The sequence below is a fragment of the Pelodiscus sinensis genome, chromosome 31, assembly GCF_049634645.1.
Source record: "Pelodiscus sinensis isolate JC-2024 chromosome 31, ASM4963464v1, whole genome shotgun sequence".
Lineage (NCBI taxonomy): Eukaryota > Metazoa > Chordata > Testudines > Trionychidae > Pelodiscus > Pelodiscus sinensis.
The window spans coordinates 6683494-6705339 of NC_134741.1; the positions used below are offsets into that span (position 1 = coordinate 6683494).

General features: G+C 53.5%; 7 non-coding genes across 7 annotated transcripts; 2 read left to right on the forward strand and 5 right to left on the reverse strand.

The window, feature by feature from the left end:
* Positions 1-2293: 2293 nt before the first annotated feature.
* TRNAT-UGU (transfer RNA threonine (anticodon UGU)) lies at positions 2294-2367 on the reverse strand. Its single transcript has one exon. It is a non-coding gene; the product is annotated as a tRNA-Thr (tRNA).
* A 5138-nt stretch (positions 2368-7505) lies between these two features.
* TRNAR-CCU (transfer RNA arginine (anticodon CCU)) lies at positions 7506-7578 on the forward strand. Its single transcript has one exon. It is a non-coding gene; the product is annotated as a tRNA-Arg (tRNA).
* Positions 7579-11474: 3896 nt separating this feature from the next.
* On the reverse strand, positions 11475-11583 carry TRNAL-CAA (transfer RNA leucine (anticodon CAA)). Its single transcript has 2 exons — positions 11546-11583; positions 11475-11520 (listed from the first exon to the last, which is right to left on the reverse strand). It is a non-coding gene; the product is annotated as a tRNA-Leu (tRNA).
* A 924-nt stretch (positions 11584-12507) lies between these two features.
* TRNAE-UUC (transfer RNA glutamic acid (anticodon UUC)) lies at positions 12508-12579 on the reverse strand. The gene has a single exon. It is a non-coding gene; the product is annotated as a tRNA-Glu (tRNA).
* Positions 12580-13759: 1180 nt separating this feature from the next.
* Positions 13760-13832, reverse strand: TRNAA-CGC (transfer RNA alanine (anticodon CGC)). The gene has a single exon. It is a non-coding gene; the product is annotated as a tRNA-Ala (tRNA).
* Positions 13833-18660: 4828 nt separating this feature from the next.
* Positions 18661-18733, forward strand: TRNAR-CCU (transfer RNA arginine (anticodon CCU)). Its single transcript has one exon. It is a non-coding gene; the product is annotated as a tRNA-Arg (tRNA).
* Positions 18734-20372: 1639 nt separating this feature from the next.
* On the reverse strand, positions 20373-20444 carry TRNAG-UCC (transfer RNA glycine (anticodon UCC)). Its single transcript has one exon. It is a non-coding gene; the product is annotated as a tRNA-Gly (tRNA).
* Positions 20445-21846: the final 1402 nt, after the last annotated feature.

Sequence of the window (21846 nt, forward strand, 5' to 3'; positions counted from 1 at the left end):
TCAAAATAAGGCCTGTGTAGCTGCGCCACTGCTGCTAGTTTGAACTAGCCCCTCCCCAGGGCCATTCTGAGTTATTCTTCCCAGGGCTCTAAATCGAAGTAGCTCATCTACACTGGGGAGCCTGCCTCGGACTATTATGAGGTTTCCCTGCAGTGTAGACGTGCTAGTTCGAAATAAGCTATTTTGTAATCACTATTCAAGATCAGCTTATTCCAAAATAAATGAGCTGTGTAGTCGTAGCCAGAGAGATGAAGCAGCAGGAGGGAAACCAGAAGTGCAGAGGCCAGCCAGAAAACTGAGTATCCCAGGTACCCCCACATATTGTACCATGTTGGCCCCATGGTGTAAGGGGCAGTTCTCCTGACTTTGGATTCTGCAGTTAGAGTTCAAATCTCAGTAGAACATGCTGGGGTGGGCTTGTTGTTGTGAGGTTTTTCACACTGCATGTCTATGGTCTCTGCTGTGGGCTTTTTGCACAAGAATGGCTGTTCTTGTGCAAAAACTAGCCGAGTGTTTACCCTGCATGTGCATTCTTGCACAAGAAAATGTGCAGTAAACCATTGGAAAAGAGGGCTAAAACAGCCATTAGAGCTTTCTTGCACAAGAGATTGTCCATGCATGCTCTTTATAAGGAGATAAACCACCTCATAGAGCTGGAAGGAGCCTTGAGAGGTCAGCTAGTCCTGTCCCTGTGCTCACAGAAGCTCCAAGAACCATCCTTGACAGATTTGCCCCAGATCTTTCAATGGTTACCTCAAGGATTGAGCTCATTACCCTGGATTTAGTAAACTAACATCCAAACAACTAAGCTATCTTGCCTTGCTTTGGGGATGAAGCGAATAGCAGTGTGGATGTGCTCTTGCACAAGAACTCTTGCACAAAACAGTTCTTGGGCAAGCAGCCTGCAGTGCAGATGGAGCCTAAAGTTTTTCATATTTTTTGTTTTAAAAATATTTCAAACAGTTGTTCAATGTGCCCCAGGCCTGGAATTGTGCTGCAGCTGCCTCCCTCGCTACGGTCGCTGGCTCCATGTGCACTGGCCTTCTGTCTGGGTGCTGACAGGGGGTTGAGACGTGGCAGGTACCGATGGGTAACAGGTGCCAAGGCGCATACAGAGACGCCAGCGTCAGCATCTCTGCAAGTGACCTCACTGTGCACACCTCAGCTTTTAGGAAACACCCTCCTCCTGTCTGCGCCTAACACCAGTGTCACTGTCTGCTCCTGAGGGGTCCTGCCCCGGGGAAAATGGCAATTCCTGAGGACACTTGCCCAGTGTTGAAACATCTCACAGATAACATGGCAAAGAGGAAGCCAAATAGACTCTACATCTACAGGGAAACATCAAAACTGTCAAGCCAAATAGGACTTGAACCCACTGCTTTTTCCATTAGGCTACTGGGGGACACCAAGGATGAGAAAGAGACAGAAATTTGCTCTTCCAAATGCACATTCCTCAATTTTAGGTGCCAGATTCAAGCCCTTGGAAGGAGCCAGAAACACAGGGGGGGCTGATCACACCCCTCTGAAAATCAGCTCTCAGGATGCATCTCCAGCTGCCCCCAGAGTGTGAGTCACCCCCACACTAGCCATAGGTGAAACTCAACACCTTGACATCTCGTCTCCCTCCCAAAGCCAGGGGCTTGTTCCCACAGCCGCAGCCTCAGCAGGGAGCCGCACTGGCGCTCACTGCTCCTGGGGAAGGGAGTGGGTCCCACAGGATCTGGGGCTGGCGGGGAATGGGCAGTTGTCACTGAAGGGGAAGGATAAAACGCAGCCACGTTGCCGAGGGCAGGAGACATTGTGGGACAGCCCTGGGGGAGCTCTGCAATGTGACCCTGGCTCCCAAGGCAGCAAGTGCAGAATTCCCCTTGGTGAGCGCGAGAGGCTCCGACCGGCCTGGTCTGAATCCGGCTGACAGGCTGGACAACCCCGATGCTGGAGTGTCAGAGCCCCTGTCAACCGGCCTGTGTTTGTCCCCTCCCCCACCAGGCAGGGCAGGGCCCACACTCCCAGCAGGGAGTTACAGGCGCGTCTCTCACAGACCGAGCACTGGGACGACCATGGAGCAGGACTCACTGGCCAGTGTGCGCTACCCAGGGACTTACAGTGGGAGTCAGAGCCCTGCCCAGCCAGTGCCAGTCACCTCTGCACCCGCTCCAGGTTTCTGGTTTCCTTCTCCCAAACCAGCCTCTCAAATCAGCCTTTTCCTGAACCAGCAGTTCCATGCGTGGGCTGGGGAGGCCTCTTCTGTGTCCCAAGAGGACATAGGAAAATGTGAGTGAAGGCCACAGCAAGGCACCACTGGGAGTTGAACCCAGGATCCCCTGTTTACAAAACAGATACTTTAGCCAGCTAAGCCATGGTGCCTTCTACAGGCCAGCACCTAAAACTGATCTATTCTATGGTCCCAGACAACACCTTTGACTCCCAAAGTGCAGCCATTTCCCATTTCCCCTGGCGGTGTCTGGCTCCCTGGGCACAGAAGGCTACAGCTCAGTGGGCAGAGGCTCTGACATGCACATCTCCCCCAGTCGCTGGGACTGTAGAGTTGGCCTTGAGATTTAGCGTTGCTCAGGGGAGGAAAAAGTGCAGCAAACACTGATCATCTGGGTTGTAAGCCCTTGGGTCTCACAGTCTGGGTTGGAGACCCCAGGTGGGGGCCCGGCCTCCTTTAGGTTGGTCCTTTCCAGAGGGCACAGAATTAAGAGATAATTCCTTTGCCCTGTAGCTATCTGAGTTGGCCAAAGATCAAGTAACATTTTTTTTGTTCACAGATAAATATAGGTGAAGCTTTCCCGTAGTAAGGATGGCCAAGTGGTTAAGCAGTTGGCTTAGAAATCCAAAAGTGTTTCATTATGCAGGCATGAATCCTGCTCGCAGTAAGGCCTGTGTTTTGGTCACACTCCTAACAATGGCAACAAGCTTGGCTGCCAGCTGTTTGCACATCTGGAACCAGAAATATCCTGAGCCTTGGTTCTGTTAGCCAGTTTCTTTTCAGCTCACTGCAAACTGCCTCCCAGCTGTAGGTGAGGCTGAGTGTGTGTGAAACCAGCGGTGCCTGACCAATGTGTCTGCTTTTCCTACCATCCCTCAATATGTACCTGGAGTCGGCTTCCTTCAGCTGAGCTTGGCCATGTCCCCACAGCAGGAAGCCAAAGGGAGCAAAGAGCAGAAGTGCAGGATGCTGGTGGGGGTGGGGTGTGCTCTGGGTTTGATTTAGTGAGTCTTAGTTAGACTGGCTGAATCAAGTTCCAGAAGATTGATCACAGCAATTCCTCTCCAGCTGGACGTGGTTCTTGTTCTTCTGTACAGAACAGCCAATGGGCGTTCAGATCTCAGCCTTGCTCAACTGATGGGAATAGAAACCAGACACCCAGCAGGTTTGAGCTGGTTTCAGTTGAGGGACCCGTCTGCCTGGTTTATGTGCATTGGCACAAGAACACATGAGGGGTTTGCTGACATTTTAAGAATCCCTGTACAATAGGAATCCATGACTGACACACCTGGAGGTGCAAATGTTTCACTTAGGATAATCAACTTATTAAGGGGGCACTTGACATTGGACCAAGGACCTCTACAATCGGCACTCAAACACTACCACTGAGTTACACCCAGCAGTGGTTGTATGGTTCAGCCCAGTGTTGGGAACTTAGCACCTGGCAGCACTGTCTGCAGGAGCAGGTGGTACCTCGCATATATGGCCATCAGCCACTGGGCCATAAATGTCCGCATTCCACCACCTGCACTGCAGGGCCTGCAGAGACTCCTCCTTCGACCACAGCTCCAACAGGGACTTTATCTGTGGCCCAGACCATGACAGTGCCTGGCGTTTGCTGCTCTTTGCTTGGTCCTGGGACGTGTCCCTGGAAGGCCAGAGGGGGCTTGTGCCTGTGACATGGCTCTCTGAGAGGCAGGAAATGCTCAGGCTTAGCCAAATGGCCAAGAAGCAACGCTTTACGGCAAAAAACACGAGGACAGCTCTTGGGCCGGATCCCCGGGTGATGCAGAGCAGCCACTTTCCCACCTCCCTAATTTTCCCACAAGCGGCAGCCGCATGCATTGGTCGTGTAGTGGTGAACATAGCTGCTTTCCAACAAGTTGATCTGGCTTTAATTCCCAGCCAATGCGATGTGGGGAGGAAGCAGCAAGGTTCTACTTTGCTCTCGGAAAATGGGCACAAGTGGATCCTGCAGCCAAGGTCTCCCTCTCACTGCTTTTCATCCTCTCTGAGACGCAGGAATCACTCAGTCTTAGCCAAACAGCCAAGAAGCAACGTTTTACAGCAAAAAACACGAGGACAGCTCTTGGTCCAGATCCCTGGGCCAGCTACACTTTTCCAGTTAAGCTAATTCTGCTCCACCAGCAATCTGTCTCCAGTCAGTGCTTCTGCCACGGCCAGGCCCAGGAGGGCTGGGGCCCAGTCGCTTTTCACCACAACTTCATAGGAGGTCAAACAGGAAGGGTGTTAGCCCCCTGGCCTACTGTGCTTATCCCCCTGGCCTGCTGTGTCTGTGGAAAGGGGGGAGAGGACACACACTTGTCACTGGGGAACAGGGCGCATGGATCCCACTCGTTCCTGCAGAAAATGAAACAGGCTGAGCATTTTGCAGAGAACAGGCCAGAATCCTGCTGGGGGAGGCTCCATCATGCACAGACTGCGCAGGGCCAGACTGCTGGGAGGAGGCTCTGGCCATGGACTTTCCTCCCTCTCTGTTACCTCCTGCACCTGGGGCTGAAAGGGACGTGGGCTGCAGACTGGTCCTGCCCAGCTGCCTTCCCCAGTGGGAGGAGAAAATGCTCATGGAAGGGCTCACACATTGTCCCCAAACATTGGCCTGAGGGCCTGAATTCTTGCTGCCCCTGGGTGCAACCAAATGCCCCTTGTGGGGGGCAGGATCCCCAGCTCACACCCCTCCTGTCACACTTGGTGCCATGAGAACAAAGCTTGCAAAGGGACTTGAATTCCCTCCATCTCCCCTTGCTGCTGCACTAAAAGAAATCCTGAAACCGGCCCCTTCTCCTGTCACAGGAGAGATGGAAATGGGGCCGTTCCTTGTGGGGAAAGAAGTGGGTGTGTCAGGAGGGGGATTTGAGCTTAAACCTCCTCACAGACCAGAACCCCCCATTAGGGGCAAGAAAGAGCCTTGAGTCAGGCACTTGAGAACACTTGGCTTGTTCTATGCTGTGATGGGGGTGTGAGAAGGTTTGTCACATATATCCTCGCTAGCTCAGTTGGTAGAGTGTGAGACTCTTAATCTCTGGGTCATGAGTTCAAGCCTGATGCTCGGCGATGCTCTTCTTCAATTCTCAGTCTGCAAGCAATTGGCTCTCAGCTTTCACTAAGGCTTTGGAAAGAAAAAGTCTAGTCCTGGGGTCCAGCTTCAGGAGAACCAACTGCAATTTCCATCTTCTGAGGAGAAGGGAAGAGGATTTTCTTCTCCTCAGTTCTAGCTACATCAGCCAAGGGAGGAGAAAAAATAACCCTCCTCCTGCTGATTGTCCCCTGGTAGCTTCACCTCCTGCCACAGCAGTTCCAGCTTTGAGCTACAAATCTCAAGGGGCTGGTGAGGAAATGAGGAGCTTGCAGCTCTGGTTAGTGGCTTCCCTGAGAACAAGAGGTGGAGTGTTCACAAGGTGCATTCCCTCCCCTGCAGAGCAGGGTGTTAGAAAGAGCCAGGAACAGAATAGTCAGCCAAGTTCCACCAGAGCCAAAGTATGTTTCTGTTTCTGTGGTTATCACAGTTGCCTAACATGCAAAAGGTCCCTGATTTGAAACACAGGTTCTGCTCTTATTGCTGCTCCCCTGGGTGCCCAGGTACGTGCAGCTGCTGCTGACCAACCTGTTGATGAGCCCAACTCCCACGTGACAGAGTGGGGTGACATCAGCTGAGAATGCCCCTTGGTGCCAGCCTGGGGAAGGGAGATGAATCAGGCCAGGCAGCTGCTGGAGGCTTGTGGCTTGGCCTCCCCTGCCCTGGGAGGCTGGTGTATTGGGCCGGCTCTGCCTGGTGCCTCCCTTGTGTGACTTGCCCAGTGTCCACAGGCCAAATGTCAGAAAAGCTTCTTCCAAAAAAAGCAGAAGAAAAAGCTGCACAAATTGAGTTTCAAAATGTGCGTAGGTTTTTCCAGAAGAGCCGTTCAGTGTAGACACAGCCTGAGTGTTGCTCAGCACTGGTAGGAGACAGGGAAGGACAAAATGCTCTAACGGCACCTGCAGCCTTTCAGAACCACCCCCAGCCTCAGCCCCAAGGACCAGCCCTTCCCTCCACCCTCACTGGGGTCTGCTGGGAACTATCTGGACTCAAGCCCACCCCCATGTCAGCCTAAGGATTGCCTGGCCTGTAAAAGGTGCCCTGGAAATGAGCTAAAGTGACACTCATGGAACTTGAACCCACAACTTTTGAATAACTAGCTAGGCTCATATTATTCACTACAGCTTAAAAGTCCAACATGCTTTCCATTGCACCACAGAGCCTGATGCCTTGTGGAGCTGGATATCACCACTCTCTGCTTTGCAGCATGGCAATTGCTGGGGGAAAAGAAAGGGGAGCCAGGTCTGTCTCTTTTGGGAAAGCAGGTAGGAAGAGGGAGGGGGCCACTGAGACCCTAACACTTAAAATAAGGCATAAGAACTGAGCTGCATTTGGAGAACATGGGTATCAACACCACTGCCACTCATATACTAAGCAAGCACTCTACCACTTGAGCTAATTCTGCTGCTTGCAAAAGACTCACTTGCCCCACTCACCTTGTTCCAGAGCCCACAACTTTGGGGCTCCGTGGCATAGCAGAAAGCATGTTGGGTGTCTAAGCAGTGGTGCTTGGTGTGCGTTAGGCCAATCATTCAACAGTTCTGGGTTTGAATCCCACTGCAGTCGCTCTTAGCTGCTCTCTGATTTCCAGAGCAGCTTTCACAGAACAGGCTGGACCTGCCCCTGTTGCATGATGAGAGTGGCAGGGAGCTTGTGACAGGACCTCTCTGGGTGCGAGAGACGTGCCTGTAACTCTAGTGTCTGGCTCAGACACTCCCGCAGAGGGGCCGTCCAGCCCGATTCAGACCAGGCCGCTCGGAGCCTCTTGCGCTTGCCGAGGGAGATTCTGCACTTGCTGCCTTGGTCACATTGCAGAGCTCCCCCAGGGCGTCACCAGGCCGGCCTCCCGCGCCCTCGGCAATATAGCTGTGTTTTATCCTTCCCCTTCAGTAACAACCAGCCATTCCCCACCCAGCCCCAGCCACTGTGGGACCCATTCCCTTCCCCAGGAGCAGTGTGAGCACCAGCGCGGCTCCCTGATGAGACACTTCCCTGGTTTCGGGAGGGAGACGAGACGTCAAGGCCCATGACTCGGAGCCAGCTACAGATACCCATGGAAAGCTGATTTTCAGAGGGGTGTGATCAGCCCTTCCTGTGTATCTGGCTTCTTCAAAGGGGTTTCATCAGGAGCAAAAAGTTGAAAAAGGGCCATTTAGAAGGGTGAATTTCTGACTCTGGGGTTGCCTTCTGTGTGCCCCAGTGGCCTAATGGACAAGGCACTGGCCTCCTAAGCCAGGGATTGTGGGTTCAAGTCCCACCTGGGGTGACAGTTTTCTCTCACTGCCAAAGAGCTTACCTTCTTCTGCTCTGTGAGACAGTTGGCAAGGATGCTCCCAAGTGGTTCTCTCCCTTGCTCCACAGAACCTGTTCAGGCCCCTCACTAGCCAATGCTGGTGTGAGTGCTAAAAGCCCAGGTATCCAAAGTCAGAATGAAGGGGAACATTTTGCTCCAGAAGGCCCAGGAGTAACAGCCAGAGGGAGGTGGCTGTAGCAGAGCAGGGTCTGTCTGGAGACAAAGCGGAGCCTAAGGATGAGAAGGCCCATGAGAGACAGGGATTCCAGAGCAGGGTGGGCAGCGAGCTAGTTATTTGGTCTGGCAAACTGACAGAAAATCCCCGGGCCCTGAGCATGGTGTGGGCGAAGCCCATGGGACAGTTTGCCTGGTGGGGTTTGGAGATGTGGATCTTACACCTTGTAGATTTCACCTTTGCAACATCCTCTGGCAAGGAGTTCCACTGAGCACAAAAATGCTTCCTTTTTAACTTGGTTACTTACCAGTTTCATTCTGTCACCCTGGTTCTTAAGTAGGCAAAAAATAATTTCTTATTTGCTTTCTGCACCCCTGTCATCATCACATAAACCCCTGTCCCGTCGCCCCTTGCTTGTCCCTTTCCCAAGCTGAGAAGAAGAAGTTCCATGAACTCCTGGGAGCTGCTTTCCAAAGAAGAGGCATTTCCAGCAGAGAAGATGGCCAAGCCCAATCCCCCTACACAAAGCCCCAGGAAATACCAATGGAGATTGGGAAAGCTCCCTCTCGGGCAGCGCTACGGAATGGATCCGGCTGGCCATCAGGCTGACAAATGCCATCAACAGACGAGTCCCAGTGAGACTTCTCAGCCCAAGTGCAGAGACTGTGGAGTCTCCCACTCCCAGCCCAGTGGCAGAGGGGCAGCGCCCTGAGAAGGTGGGTCCTGAGGCAGAGGAGACCTTTGAAGGGAACAGAGACAAGGGAGACGTGAGGTGAGAGGAAGGGGAACAAGTTGCATCTTCTCAAGTGAGACGTGGTGGGAAACTGCCGGTTCCGGTGCAGACTCTTGCATTGTTGTTGTGGAATAACGGCCATTGCTCCAAAAGAACTTTTGTGTGTGGACAAAACCTGCACAGCCCAAGAAATGTGATTGGGAGCTCCTCCCCACAATCGTTTTGTCAGTTGAAGTGTAGGGCTCTGAAGACATGGACCCAAGGTAATCACCTTGGTTGCCTTCTGCTAAGGCCACGCTGGAGGGAAAAGAATGGTTCCATCAAGCTAGAGTTGAACCAGCAACCTAAGGATCACTTGCCAAACACACACTACAGTCCTCTGCTTTGCCAGCTGAGCTATCAAAGGGTGCCTGAAAAACCGTACTTTGTCCAGGTTGTCCCTTCTGAAAGTCTCAGGGCAACTTCTCCCCCAAGTAGATGACATTGCTGATCTGGGAGGGGCAGAAAGTTGGGTTCTTCTCATGTGTTGTTTTTGTTGCAGAGTCTCTAGGGGTGTGGCACCGAAACCTTTTGTGTTGGCCGTAATGTTTTCCTTTATTTAAAATGAAGTTTGATCAACTAACATGAGACAGTTCAAATGCTTAATCATTTAATGATTTAAATTAAACTTTTCTCCCCAGCTGCAGCCCTAGCAAAATGGCTGGGGTGTGATTATGTCATTAGTGGCGAGTGTCCATTAGTAACCAAGAGTCCATGGAAAGGTTTGGGGAGGGCAGGGGCTCAGCAAAGGGGTGGGGTCTTGGGGAAGGGATGGGATAGATCCTGGCTTGCCCTGACATTGAAAAGGTGACCTTGGGGGCATGTGGCCCCCTGAGCAGCCTCTGATGTTCCCTGTGTGAGCCCCAGAACCAGCCCTGAGTGAGGGGGGCTGAGGGAGAGCAGCACACACATGCCAAGGGGCTGGCCAGGGGCAGGACATGAGCCCTGGGAGGCAGCAGTGACATCACAAGGAACTTTTGCAGCACCTCAGCTCATTGGCTGGGAGGCAGTGACCTTACAGAGGGTCCATGCAACAGCCAGGTGGGACAGGCTGCAGGGCTGGGGCATCTCAGAGACCCCCATGGCCTGGCTGCCTGGAATCTCCTTTGTGAGGTTTCCCCTTGAGGGCAGAAGGGATTGAGGGTCCCATCTGGGAGTGTCTCTGTGGAGATTTCCCCTTTCCCCAGGCTGCAGTGGGAGGGGCTGGGGCAGGCAGGGGTACAGGAGGGACTAGCACTGTACTGAAGAGAAATCTGGGAGAGGCAAGAGAGAAAGCTGCTAACACCCCATGAGAATGGGATTTGAACCCCTGCATGCAGAGCACAATGGATTAGCAGTCCATCACCTTAACCACTCAGCCACCTCACCTGAGCTGGTGAGGTTAGTTTCAAACTACCCAAAGCCAGCACGGCCAGGAACCTTTGTGCCACTCGCAGGCTGGCCGGGGACACCCAGGGCTGGAAGGTTTTGGCTTTTCACAATGTTCCCTGGGCTGTTGTACAAAGCTCAGTGCTGGTAACAAACCCAAACACCCCCTGGCTACATCTACCCTGCAGGCTTCTTACACAAGAACTGTTTTGTGCAGGAGTTCTTGCGCAAAACATCTTGTGCAAGAGCACGTTCATACTGCCATGTGCTTTTGGGCAAGAATGTCCGTGGCAGTGTGCACACTCTCTTGTGCTGGAAAGCTCTGATGGCCATTTTAGCCATAGGGGTTTCTTGCATGAAAAAAACCCTGTTGCCCATATACTACCTTCTTGCACAAGAGGGTCTATTCCTCATGGGGAGAGGGTGAGATGCCTCCTATGCCCACTCCCTCCAAGAGTGGGAGGTGAGCTCTGAAAATCACGCCTGAGCTCTTGTTTGCCCTGAGCAAGGGCAGCAACTGGGAGTGAGGTACAGAGAAAGTTTGGGCATGTGAATGGGACACATACATTGCTGGACTTACATTGCTGGCAAAGGACATTGCTCAAGCCACTTGAGCCGAGACTTATTTGTGGGTTGGTTCTGAACCCTGCTTGTGGTATTTTCCCAGGCGAATGCCACGTTACTTCTCACCCTCTTTCATTAAGATTTTTTTTTCTACATTCAGACTCTGTGCTGGCAAGTGGGGAAGCATCACCTCCCCTAGGTACTCGGACGGGGGGGTGGATTTCCCAGGCTGCTGAGTGGGGGCTCAAGCCACTTTTGTGTGAGATGAATGAAGAGAAACCCCTAGACATAGAACCCAGGCCTGGCTGCTGCCAGCACTACCTGGCAGAAGAGTTACACTAGCAGGGGGACTGACCAAAGCAAAGGCCTCGCTATGAGCAGGCTTAGAACTTCTTTAGGGAAACCCTATTGGATTTCTAGTCCAACACTTTGACCACTTGGCCATCACAGATGTGAAGACAGCAAAGTCCCAGGGCCAGGGGAACTGGCAGATAATCCCGATGCCCAGGCCTGATGTCACCTGCCACACAAAATTCACACAGCAAACTGGGCTCTTGGAACAGGGGAAGTTTGGGGGCTCGTTGCTGGGCCGTGGGGTGAAGCATCAAACCAGCCCCCTCCTGTGGGGCCTGTGAGTGTTGCTGAATGTTTGCCCCTGGAAACGGGAAACAAAAGGTCTGGGAGCCACACAGAGACCCTGCTGGGCTGAAGTCCCAACGACTCCATTTTGTCTTTGCCTGTGGGCTTGTCTGTCTGCAGCCTGGAAACCTCCTGTCTCCTCAGACCACTGGTCTGGATGGAGCGTTCCAGAAGTCGGAATAATGGAATCGCTGTGTAGACGCTCCCATTGTTATTGCAGTGTAATGGCCGTTATTCCCAAGGAACGCTGCTGTGTAGATGCAGCCTGAGAGAAATGCTGAGCAAGGGCTCCTGCAACGTCAGGGGAGTCATTGAAATGAGGTCACTTCTCTAGATATAAAAATGAAGCAATGTCAGGAGTGGGATTTGAACCCACGCCTCCATTCAGAGACCAGAACACCCAACTGAGGGAAAGACAGAACCTTGAGTCTGGCGCCTTAGACCACTCGGCCATCCTGACAGCTATGCAAAAGTATTCAACCAAAGTTTTCTTACATGTGTGAGTTGCTCGGGAGGCAAAGGGAGCACCTCTCTTTCCCCACCTAACAGCCGCTCTACAGCACAGCTGGGTTTATCCCCACTCACCCTCATCTACCGTTGTGAGGTGTTTTATAGGGAGCTGACAGGAAACAGAAGAGGGGAAAACTCTGGCCGGCAGAACCGAAGCCTGGGATTGTCCTGTGCCAGGAAATCTGTGTCAGTGCCCTTGGGGATCCTGAGCAGGGTTGGTACTTGGGGTGGGGCCGGGGGCTGTTCTGAAAGGCTGCAGGCACCGTTAGACCCTTTTCTCCTTCCCTGTCTCACCCCAGCGCTGAGCAACACTCAGTGCCGGTCTGAGCATCCGTCCTGCTCTGGGGCGTCTCTCTGTGGCAGGAACCTGCCCAGGCGGCTCTCACAGTGAGGCCCCTCCCTGGCAGCACCGAGCAGTGAGAGCTGAGCGAAGGGGGAGGCAGGGCCAGGGGGAGAAGGCTCCATGACTGTGTCAGAGGGAGGCTCTGCCCTGGCCAGTGGGGAATCGTTGCCTCTCCGAGGGGCCCAGGCCTGGTGGGTCGTTTCCCCAGGTAACTGAGTGGGGGCTGGAGCCAGTTCTGGGTTGTCTCCTTCAACAACAAAACTGAACCAATGGATCTTGTGCCGACCTGACACTGCGCTGGGCTAGTGCTGTGTGTGCCACAGAGCTTCCTGCAGGGGTGCCCACATGGGAGAGGGGAGGGGCAGTTTGAGTCACCAGCTCTGCCCCTTCTGAAGAGCTTGTGAAAATGGCAGGTGCTGTCTTGGCAGTGAGGGAGAGGTGGGAAAGGGGCCCTGAGTGAACCTCTTGGGTCACAGCTGCTGTTACAATGAGATAAGATAAATGACTTGGCAGATGTCAGGTGAAACTGGTTTCCCTGACTGGGAGTTGAACCCAGGCCTCAGCAGTGAAAGTGCTGAATCCTAACCACTAGACCATCAGGGACACATGAACAAGGCTCTTTCCTTACCTACACTAGCCTTTCACAGGCCACTTTCTGTCCCCTTCAGGACATGGGTCCATTTTCCATTGTCCAGAGGGGACAAGAACAGAAACCAAACAGAACATCAAAGCAGCCAGACTGGGCCATGCCAGTTGCCCAACTAGCCCAGGATCCTGTCTCACAACAGCAGCCAATCTCATTGCCCAGTGGGAATCCTCCGGACAGACATTTGTTAAGTGATCCCTCCCGTCACCCATTCCCAGCTTCTAGAATACACCAGCTCAGGACACCTGCCCTATCCATCCTAGTGAAATGCCATTCATTGTGGCCACCAGGGCTTCCAAACTTGAGTAGCTCTGCATTAAGGGTTCTTATTAATGTCAAGAACCTCAAGCAATGTAAAGCTACATTGTGATGGAACTGGAAAGGAAAATATTTCAACTAGAAGGAAATTTTCTAAGGGGGCACTTGGATTTGAACCAAGGACCACTTGATCTGCAGTCAAACACTTTACCACTGAGCTACACATCTGCAGCCAATGTTGGGAACTGGATAAGGAACAAGAGACAAGAGGCTTTTGTGTAACTCACATCCCAGGTGCCACCCTTGGGCTTGGTCTCCACACTGAGCAGGCGGGTGGCAGGGGTCTGATGCTGTCACAGCTGCAAGGCAAGTCACCCACCTGGCCCCTGAGCTCCATGTGGGCAGCAGCCAGACAGTGTGAGTGGAACAGAGGGTCATGGGGGGGCAGGGATTTGTATATTTTAGGAAGGGTCCTGAGTCCTGGCTCCCAGCCACGCACCTTGGCAGAAAGACCAGCGGCCCCTGCACAAAGTGCATTGTGGGAATAAGAGTTGGGGCAGCAGGAAAGGGGCCGGCCCCTCAGCACCAGCGAGCCGGTGGGAGAAGATGGGAATGAATCCTGCTACCTCTCATGCGAAAAAGGCAGCACTTTTCCAATGGAGCTAATTCTGCCCCACCTGCAACCTGTCTCCAGTGCTTCTGCTACTGTCTGGCCCAGGAGGGCTGGTGTCCAGCAGCTCTCTGTCCCAACGTGGCTGGCTTTTGGGGAGAGCAAGTAGGAAGTGGGGACCAGGGCTGGGCGGGGTGGGGGGGGGGCTACTGGAGCCACTTAGCCCCCTGGCTGGATCTGCTGGTAAAAAGAAAAATTGGAAATTTCACTGGAGAATGTGGGCATCGATCCCACTACCTCTCACATGCGAAGCGAGCGCTCTACCACTTGAGCTAATTCCCCTGCTACATGCACAATGGTCTTCTTGGAAGCTCTTCCCTTCTCCACAGAGACGTCGGCCTTCTAGGTCAGTTAGTCGTGGGAAAGGAGAAGGCTCCGAAAAGGCCTCAAGGGCAGATCTCAAGGAGACTCCCTATAGCAAAGCCATGGGGGCGGGGGGGGGGGGTCTCTGAGATGGCCCCTGCCCTGCAGCCTGTCCCACCTGGCCATTGTCATGGACTCTCTGTGAGGTCATCACCTCCCAACCTCCTTTAGCCAATAAGCTGAGGGGCTGCAAAAGGCCCTTGTGATGTCACTGCCACACCCACCCCTGCCCTCCAGGGCTAATGTCCTGCCCCAGGCAGCCCCTTTGCATGGCTGAGCTGCTCCCAGGGGTGAAAGTGACACATTTCTTACAGGGCCTGTTCTATTGGGCACCACCCCTTGGGCTGGGCAGGAGGGAGGGGGAGGCTCAAGGCAGGAAGTTGGGGGAGGGGTTGTGATAGGACAGTACCTGTAAGAAATTAAAATGTGGAGTGTGGGAGGCTCAAGGCAGGGATTTGGGGAGTGTGTGAGAGTGGGGGGGGGCTCAGGGCAGGGGTGAGGATGTGGGAGGGTAGAGATCTGGGATATGGGGGAGGCTTGGGGCTGGGACTGTGTGTGTGTGTCAAGGGGATCCCTCTGCTCCGTGCTCCCTGAGGCCCTTTAACACACATGGACTGACCTGGGCGCAGGCCAGTGAGGGGGGTTTCAGTGAAGCTACATGTAAATGGATCCCTCTAGCAATCCCTGCCAGCCACACGCACAGGGGGAGGGGACTTTAGCCAAGGAAGCAGAAGCAGCCACTCTGAGGGAGGTTTAGAAGCAAAGATGGGCTGCTGCAAAGATGGATGAGGGGATGTCACAGGGCACGAGCATGATAAGGGGAGCAGAGGGCCCTGCTGCACCGAGAGACATGGCAAAGCCTGGGATTGAGCCAGGGACCTTTAAATGTTTCATCTAAGGCTCCACACACTGAGCTGCCAACAAACCCGTCTGGCTCATTATTAACTGTCCAGGATGTTTGGCAGCCGTGTCACAAACATGATGCCCCAGGAAGGCGAGACTGGTGTTTCCTGCCCCCTACAGTTTGACTTGCTCCTTCCTGCCTTAGCTCCCGGGCTGACCTGGCAGCTGAAGTGGTCGGGGGCCCAGCAGCCTGGGCAAGGAGTCGGGTGGCCAGACCCTGGTGGCAAGAGTCTTGGTGCTACTTGTTTCTCTGCCCCCTCTGGTGCCCTCACTCCTCACCCGCAGCCCCTGCTGCCTGCCTGGGTCCCTGTGCTGTGTCAGATGTTCAATGAGCCCTCCTGTTTCACACGGGCTGGGAGTGGCTCTGGGCGAGGGAACAGGGCTGTGTCATTCCCTACAGGAGTGGGAGGCTCCTGGAGCCCTGAGCAAGCAGACTCCCCAAGGGGCATATGACACAATGAGAGACAGGCGGCTGGTGTCTCAGGGAGGGGCCGTCTCTACAGCAAGCATCTCTGTAGCCAACACTCTAACCAACTGATCTAGCTGACCTATCAGACCCCCAACTCACAAATGGCCCTTTCAGAAAGGCGCCTCCGGCAGCTGCAGGGCTGTCTCTGCAGCTGCCAATGGCTCTTCTCTGATAAGACCACTAGCGACTCACTGTGACGTGGGCTGGCTAGTCCAGCTGGTTTGAGGCTTGGTCAAGGTGGCTGGTGGCCAGCACCTTGCCTCCCAGTTTCTTCCCTGTCGGCAGCAGCCACAGCCCCTTTCGGCCACTGGGTCAGCCCAGGAAGGGAGGCGGGAATGGGGCCAAGTAGGGAGTCAGGCTGAGGGGTCAGGCAAAGCTCATTTTGCTCTGTAGGGCCACTGGTGACAGCTTCTCTCTTGTGTGCTGCTGAGGAGAAAAATGCCCTGAGAGGGCCCATAGAGACCAATTTAAAAGAGAATTTAGATGGAGGCACCTGTTAGTGCCAGGGGGGCAAGAGCCAGAGCCTGGCAGCTGCTGGGACCACACAGGAGGGTATCGGGGAAGCAGCAAGCTCCGGCCAGTTTGTAAGTTCCAGGGCCCAGCCCATCTCACCCACCCGCTGAGCCAGACAGACCACAGCATAGACACGAAATTCTCTCTGGGGAGCCTGCAGATAAAGAAGCCAAAGCACATGAAGTGGGAGGGTTTTGCAGCAATAAGCCCAGCCGTCCCACTGAGATTTGAACTCAGCTTGCAGGATTCAGAGGCCTGCAAGCTGCCCCTTACACCGTGGCACCTACATGACCCAGCAGTGACTCAATTAGGCTGAACTGGAGTTCTGGCTCCTGCCCCCTGGGACCAGCGTTGCTTGTTTTCCTTCCACCCAGAGCCCCCTTCTTCTCCTGGACTGCAAGGAGCCTCCCTGGGACAGGCACAAGACTCTGTAGATGGGCCAAATGTCGGAAAAGCCTCTTCTGAAAAATGAAAAGTGTCTCTAAAACCGTGCTAAACGATGGTTGCAGACAACATCTCTGAATTCCAAAGTGCAGCCATTCCCCATTTCCCTCCAGGGTCTCAAGGCCTGTGCAGCCCAGGAAATGTGATTGGCAGCTGGTACCCACAATCTTATTGTCAGTTCAAGGCTCTGAAAACATGGACCCAAGGCAACCACCTTGTGCTCAGACTGGGCTCTAGGGAAAAGGCTCTCGTCTTCAAGCAGGAGTCCAACGAGCAACCTAAGAGTGACTTGACAAGCAAACGCTCCAGCCGTCCACTCTACCAGCTGAGCTAGGGAACGGTGCCTGAGAAATGTTGATTTGTCCAGATTGACCCTTCTACAAGTATTAAGGCAAGTGCTACCCCAAGTGGGCAGCATCATAGATGAGGGGCAGAAGAACCCAGCAGCGCAGGGGTTGTCTCATGCAGAAAGACCCCTGAGTGAAACCTGAGCTAGATCACGCTGGCTGTGTCTACACTGGGCCACTTATTCCGGAAAATCAGCCACTTTTCCGGAATAAGCTGCGAGCTGTCTACACTGGCCCTTGAATTTCCGGAAAAGCAACAATGCTCTACTGTACAAAATCAGCCGCTATTCCGGAAAAACTATTCTGCTCCCGCTCGGGCATAAGTCCTTATTCCGGAACACTGTTCCGGAAAAGGGCCAGTGTAGACAGCCCAGTAGTCTTTTCCGGAAAAAAGCCCCGATCGCAAAAATGACGCTCGGGGCTCTTTTCCGGAAAAGCGCGTCTACATTGGCCACGGACGCTTTTCCGGAAAAGGGCTTTTCCAGAAAAGCAGCCTGCCAATGTAGACGCTCGTTTTCCGGAAAAACTGAAAACGGAATAGTATTCTGTTTTAAGCAGTTCCGGAAATTCATGCCAGTGTAGACGTAGCCAAGGAAAGAAAGTTGGGTTCTTCTCATGTGTCTTTTTTGTTCCAGAGTCTCTAAGGCTGCAGGAGGGGAAGATCCACAAAAAATAAACCACTTGAGTGAACCTTGGTCTAGCCTCTCACTTGTGCTGCTCCTACGCCCAAGGCAATAGCTTCACAACCAAGGGCTGTGTCTACACTGGCATGAATTTCCGGAAATGCTTAAAACGGAATACTATTCCTTTTTCAGTTTTTCCGGAAAAGGAGCGTCTACATTGGCAGGCTGCTTTTCCGGAAAAGCCCTTTTCCGGAAAAGCGTCTGTGGCCAATGTAGACGCGCTTTTCCGGAAAAGAGCCCCGATCGCCATTTTCGCGATCAGGGCTTTTTTCCGGAAAAGACTAGTAGGCTGTCTACACTGGCCCTTTTCCGGAAGAGTGTTCCATAATAAGGACTTATGCCCGAGCGGGAGCAGAATAGTTTTTCCGGAATAGCAGCTGATTTTGTACAGTAGAGCATCGTTGCTTTTCCGGAAATTCAAGGGCCAGTGTAGACAGCTCGCAGCTTATTCCAGAAAAGTGGCTGATTTTCCGGAATAAGTGGCCCAGTGTAGACACAGCCAAGGTGTGTTGAGTCGATTTACCTCAGCCTAGAGCCAGCGCAGGGAGTAGAACAGGTTTCTTTTCCTTTCTCAGAAGCAGGGAATCCACATTCTCTGAGGCCCCATCCTGAGACTCCCTCCCTTTAGTCCCGGAGGCCACTAGGCAGAGCTTGGCAGCTGCTGGGAGCAGACGTGAGAACATCAGGGAGAAACACAAAGGTTACGTCTACACTGGCCCCTTTTCCGGAAGGGGCATGTAAATTTCACCAGTCGTCGTAGGGAAATCCGCGGGGGATTTAAATATCCCCCGCGGCATTTAAATAAAAATGTCCGCCGCTTTTTTCCGGCTTTTAGAAAAGCCGGAAAAGAGCGTCTACACTGGCCCCGATCCTCCGGAAAAAGTGCCCTTTTCCGGAGGGTCTTATTCCTACTTATTCCAACGAGCTGAGGTGCTGCAAAAGTTCCTTGTGATGTCACTGCTGCATTGCAGGCTCATGTCCTGCCCCTGGCCAGCCCCTTCACATGTGTGAGCTGCTCCCCCTCACTCAGGGCTGGTTCTGGGGCTCAAGCAGGGAACATCAGAGGCTGCTCAGGGGGCCACATTGCTAGGCCAGGGGCCCTCCTGTGGGGCTGTGAGTGTTGCTGTCCCTGCTGTACAGACAGGGCCATAGAGCCTCAGGAGGCTGCAGCGGTGGGAGACACTTCACTGGTTTCGGGAGGGAGACGAGACGTCAAGGCCCATGACTCGGAGCCAGCTACAGATACCCATGGAAAGTTGATTTTCAGAGGGGTGTGATCAGCTCTTCCTGTGTATCTGGCTTCTTCAAAGGGGCTTAATCAGGAGCTAAAAGTTGAAGAAGGGAGATTTAGAAGGGAGAATTTCTTTCCCTGACAGTCTTTTCTGTGTGCTCCAGTGGCCTAATGGACAAGGCACTGGCCTCCTAAGCCAGGGATTGTGGGTTCAAGTCCCACCTGGGGTGACAGTTTCTCTCACAGGAAAAGAGTTTACATTCCTCTGGTCTCTGAAACAATTAGTGCGGATGCTCCACAGTTGCTCTCTCCCTCTCTGCAGAAGTTGTTCAGACTCTGTACTAGCAAATGCTGGTGTAAGACGCAGATCTGAGTGCTAAAAGCCCAGGTATTCAAAGTCAGAATGAAGAGGCACATTTGGCTCTCGCAGGCCTAGGAGTGACAGCCTGTGGCAGAGCAGGGTCTGTCTGGAGATAAAGTGGACCTGAGGATGAGAAGGCCCATAAGAGGCAGAGACTCCAGAGCAGTGGGGTGGTTAGTTATTTGGTTGGGCAAAAGGACAGAAAAACCCCAGGCCCTGAGCATGGTGTGGGTGAAGCCCATGGGGCAGTTTGCCTGGTGGGGTTTGGAGCGTGGAGAAGCTGTGAAGCTCTGTGAGTGGATAAGGTCCCTGGCTGAGCTGCGCCACCAGCCTTATGTGCGACTCAAACTGTCCCTCGTCCCCTTTTGTGTGTCTGTTGCGCTTCCAGCTTCTTTCCTCAGGTATGTTCATCCGGCAAAGACCCCAGCAGGGATCTTGTATCTTCCTTTGTGCAGCTCAGCCACAGACACAGCCAGGGCTGGAAGGAAATTGCTGCACTTTGGGAGTCAAAGGTGTTGTCTGGGACCACAGAGCAGTTTCACCCAACAGCTTGAGGGGGGCTCCATGGCTTAGCTTGCTCCTGCTAAATGGAAGAGCCTGGGTTCAACTCCCGGTGGTGCCCTGTTGCTTCCTTTGCTCACATTTTCCCAGGTCCTTCTGGGACACAGAAGAGGCCTCCCCTGGCCACCCATGAAACTGCTGGGCTGACCCAGGGCCTGAAAGGGGCTGTGGCTGCTGCTGACAGGTCAGAAGCTGGGAGGTAAGATGCTGATAGCAAGAGAGTCCAGCTGCCTCTTTGCCCTGGGTCTCAGTGCGCCATGCCAGCCAGCAGCCACCTTGACCAAATGTCAAACCAGCTGGACTGGCCAGCCCACGTCACAGTGAGTCGCTAGTGGCCCTGTCAGAGAAGAGCCATTGGCAGCTGCAGAGACAGCCCTTCAGCTGCTGGACGTGCCTTTCTAAAAGGGCTATTTGTGAACTGTGCTTCGGTTGGCTGGCTAGTAAAGTTGGTTAGTTCTTGAAGCTAGTAATGCCAAGGTCTTGGGTTCAAACCCTGTGCTGGCCACAGATATGTTTGCTGTGGTGACCCCTGTCTCCCTCCTTTAGCTGCCTGCTATGGACAGGGAAAGAGAAATAGGCACAAGACTGTGAGCTTTTCAGGAAATAGGCCAGAAAACTGGTAAGAGGAGGCTCCAGCCTGCACAGACCCAGGGGCTAAAAGGGCCTTGGCCTGGCTGGCTTTCCCCAATAGCAGGGAAACTCTTCTCTTCCCTCTATTGTGGGGCTACTCATGGGCCTGCTGGCTCAGCTGTTTAGAGCTTGATGCTAATAATGCCCAGGTCACGGGTACAAGCCCCATGCAGACCCCACAGTAGCCGAATTAGTTTTGTTTGAGCTGCTCCCCACGAAAAGCCGTGAGAGGGAGCCCTTGGCTGTGGGACCCTCTTGTGCCTGTTGCTCAGGGTTAAATAAGATCTCCCCCAGGAGGCTGCCTGTTCCCTTCCCATTGCATTGGCTGGGAATCGAACCCAGGTCAACTGCTTGGAAGGCAGTTATGCTCACCACTATACCACCAATGCCTGCCTGCAAAGTTTCTGGGAAAATTAGTGAGGAAATCCTACATCTGCCATGAGGCTAGCCAGAGGCGAGAGGGTGCCTGTGTGGTTTGGGTAAAGCAGAACTTCTTGGCTATTAGGCAGAGACCAGAAGTGGTGACGCTGGGGTAGTGGCTGCCCTGCACTCTGCATGGTGTGAGGAGCTGGGCAGGAGAGGAGTCCCAGAGGTTGTTGGGTGGGAGAGTAGAGTTTATCAGACTTTGGGCTAAGCTCTAGAGCAGCCAAGGGAGAGGTGGGGAAGTGACTTCTGGATACTCTGTGTGGCCCAGGGATGCGGACCAAGAGCCGTCCTTGTGTTTTTTGCCGTAAAGTGTTGTTTCTGGGTCCTTTGCCTAAGATCGAGCACGTCTTCCTTTTGGAGAGCCATGTCACAGGTACAACCCCCAGAGACCCCTTCAGGGACACATCACAGGACCAAGCAGGGGGCAGCACACACCAGGCACTGTCAGTGTCTGGGCCAGAGATAAAGACCCTCTTGGAGCTGTGATCCAAGGGGGGGGGGGGGTCTTTGCAGGCCCGGCAGTCCAGATGGACGAATGCAGACATTTATAAACATAAAAACATAAGAACGGCCATACTGAGTCAGATCTAAGGTCCGTCTAGCCCAGTGTCCTGTCTGCTGACAGTGGCCAGCACCAGGTGCCCCAGAGGGGGTGGACCGAAGACAACGATCAAGCAATTTGTCTCCTGCCATCCGTCTCCAGCCTCTGACAAACAGAGGCCAGGGACACCATTTTATCCCCTGGCTAATAGCTTTTATGGACCTAACCTCCATGAAATTATCTAACATATGGCCCAATGGCTGATGGCCTTGCAGAGAAAGGCCACCTCCCCCCTCCTAAATCCTAGACCAAGTCAGACCCAAGGTCAACGAATTGCGGGAGGGGTATGTGAGGGCCCGTGAGGGCAGGTCCCGCTCTGGGGAAGCACCGCAGCACTGTGCATACTGTGAGGAACTGGACCGAATCCCGGGGTGTGGGGAGCCCCTGTCTCCAGGGATAGTTGTGGAGTCTGGGATGGAGACACCTGGGAAGCAGCGGCTGCAGCTTCAGGATGACAATGTTGATGACCTGCAGTGCCAGGAGACGCAGGAGGACTCCCAAACGTCTTCAGGCAGCGGGGAGGGAACATCAGGTGAGTGCTGGGAGGTTGCAACACCCAGGACATGTTGACACTTGCAGTCTCCTTCAGGAGGGGGATGCAAATGGAGACATTCAAAATTGTAAATGAAACCGGGATTTAAATATCCCGCGCTCTATTTGCATAATCGTGTCCGGGTGCTGTTTCAAAATACTTTATTATGAAATAAAAAACACCGTTTAGATGCAGTTATTTGGGGAGAAAACCCTTCTTCTGAAATAACCCT